This window comes from Rhagoletis pomonella, unplaced genomic scaffold (genome assembly GCF_013731165.1).
Source record: "Rhagoletis pomonella isolate Grant_MI unplaced genomic scaffold, Rhpom_1.0 Rhpom_scaffold_00002, whole genome shotgun sequence".
In the NCBI taxonomy this organism is placed as follows: domain Eukaryota; kingdom Metazoa; phylum Arthropoda; class Insecta; order Diptera; family Tephritidae; genus Rhagoletis; species Rhagoletis pomonella.
The window spans coordinates 64,925,145-64,927,906 of NW_023458556.1; positions in this window are offsets into that span (position 1 = coordinate 64,925,145).

The window sequence follows — 2,762 nt, forward strand, 5'->3', positions numbered from 1 at the left end:
TCGACAGGCAAGCCTCCGAGTTTCGAATAAAATGAAAAATTTGAAATGGAAGTTATACGAGCGAGAAGAATGACGTCACACTATCTTATTTTAAAATTCGCCTTTAATATTTCTATAAGATAGCCGAGTGTCAGAAAAAATGCGAGAAAGTGGTTTTGTTTAATGCGCTAAGGAATTTTCCCAACTATATTTTAATTTTGTAAGAAAGCGCGATCAATATTTGACCAATTAATACAGTTGGTATGCAAAAAAAAACACATATAATAAAATCACCAAAGCGTCTACTTTCAATTAGTTCTCTTCTTATACATACAAAATTTGTACATGAAATCAACCACAAAGTTAGCAAGGAGAGGTGAACGTTAGCGGTTGTCGTTATGCCTATTCTAGGTATTTATAATTACTTTTTAAATTAATGAGTACATTACCAACTAAAAACACTTAATTTATGCTTGCGAACCCAAACCTACAAATTGTTTTATACTTTATGGAAAGTACGAAAAACGGAAGAAAAAGCCAAGCAATTTTTCTCCTTTTTTACGACCTTAAAATGCGTTGCCGTAATAGACATGCCAAAAAAGTTAAGTTACTGACTACCCTTGTTATTGTTACACAGAAATTAGCTTTCCTTTCAGAAGTATAACTTCTTATGGACATATGAAAATAAAAGCGAAAGTAAGTACATTTACAATTAACAGAATGAAAATTACGATGAATCATCATTTTATTGTAACAATTGTATGAAGGCAATGGTATTCGGAAATAGATTTCTACATAGTATATTCAATCAACTTAAATTAATACCATATTCCTCATTTGACAATCCAGTCATGCTTCTATAGAATTAATCTCATTTCATCAAATTTTTGTTATCTTCTTTGAGTGCCATCTCAGGAGAATTGAACTCATTTTCCTTATTTACATCATCGGGCTTTTCTTTGTGTAAGCTCAGCATCTTAATTGCCTTTAATTAAATAATAGCTTACATCCTGTAGCATAGTGGATTTCAATATAGAAAACATACGTAAGTAAGTGTACGCTTTTGTATACTTAAGGGTATGAACTTTCCACATCAGCGTATTAGCGCTTTAGTTATTGTCCCTTAATAAGTCAGTTAAATTTTATTAATTGTGATTTTATTTGATTTCGGTATAATAATGTCATCTGAGTGGGAATCTGCTTGGTAATGTCTTATGGAGATTAGCCACACCTCCTCATTTGACTTCTTTTTTGTGATTAAGCGGATTAGAACCATGGCCAACGCTCTACCCACATAGCTTAGTTCGTCCCATGCAAACTGTGGTTGATTCTTCTCATTTTTCATTGTCAACCCAACCACAATAAAAAGGATAGTTGTAATACATATTTAATTTCATAAACAGATTCTGGTGTACACTTTTAAGTTTCTAGCTGGCTATAGCCAATTAACGAATACAGTATGTAATTTAATTTGAATCACTAAAAAGAGGTAGGAGGCGATCAGATACGCAAACGAATACACTGTGCAATAATTTTAGGGTTATGAAATCTAACGGGGAAGCGACCAACACAGGTCGATAGTACTGGAGTATGGTAACAAAACTTTAATATCGTTTTGAAAAGTTAGGTCGCTTTTAAAAGCTTTAGCCGCTAAAACTTGAACTGTGTCAGTTATCAATTCGTCGTAACAATTTTTAAGTATTTACCGCATAACTTTGGAATACGTTAACCGATTTACTTATATAATTCTCGAAACACGTAAACTGAATTTTGGCTCATAGATTACGGCCCTGTATACCGTTTTTCTAGATAAGGTCATTTACGCAAGATATTTTCATTTTAAATTTGTATTGTGAATGAAAAATGGCAAACTTTAACAGCGGGAAAAAATTAAAAATAAATAAAAATCAAATGAAAATGCATAATAATCTATTTTTTAGGAAATATGACTAGGAAGAAATGATACTCAGACGCTAAGTTTGAACTGTTAATGAAATGAAATATATGTATATTTCTGTGGAAATTATTACGCATTTTCATTTGACGACTTACACCGTTATTTATCGATCAATATTTTTCGTTGGTAGCTTGATGTTTTTGTAAAAGAACGGGCTTTAATAGTTGATTTCCACCAAGCCTTAACTGCAGTTTATACCTATTGGGAAAAAGTATATTACAACCAGAGGGGGTAATTCCACCTATTAAGTAGAAGCAAACAAAAGGAAAAAAGCAAAATTTAAGAAATAAACCTTGCCGATCACCCCATGTTGGAGTTCTTGGAACTTATCTGAACTCTTAACTGCAGTTAGGCCTTTGGTAGAAATAGGCTATAACACAGATCTAAAGAATAAAAAAAAAATTTTTATTTTTTTTCCCCTCTTAAAGTTTGCATATTATTACATTACAACGCTTTTATCAACTTGCAATGTTGTGTGTCCAGAAACTTTCAATGTTGTGGATCCAGAAACTTTCAATGTTGTGTGTCCGACACCATAAAACTTTAGCTTTGAAAAGTTCCTATAAAAAAGCATAGTGCATAGGGCGACATCTGTAGTGAATAGGGCGAGGTAGATGACATCTAGATGTCGCCCTATGTACTACGTTTGCTACAACGGAAATAGACGACACGCCATTTCTTTAAATAAAATTAATTGGTGCTCGTTTGTATGTACATACACATGTAAATGCATGTGTGTGTACCTTTCTATTAATATCGTTGAATTATTTTAATATCTCTTGCAAAATTTTATTCAGACAGGACTAAAAAGTAGAAAATAAATAAT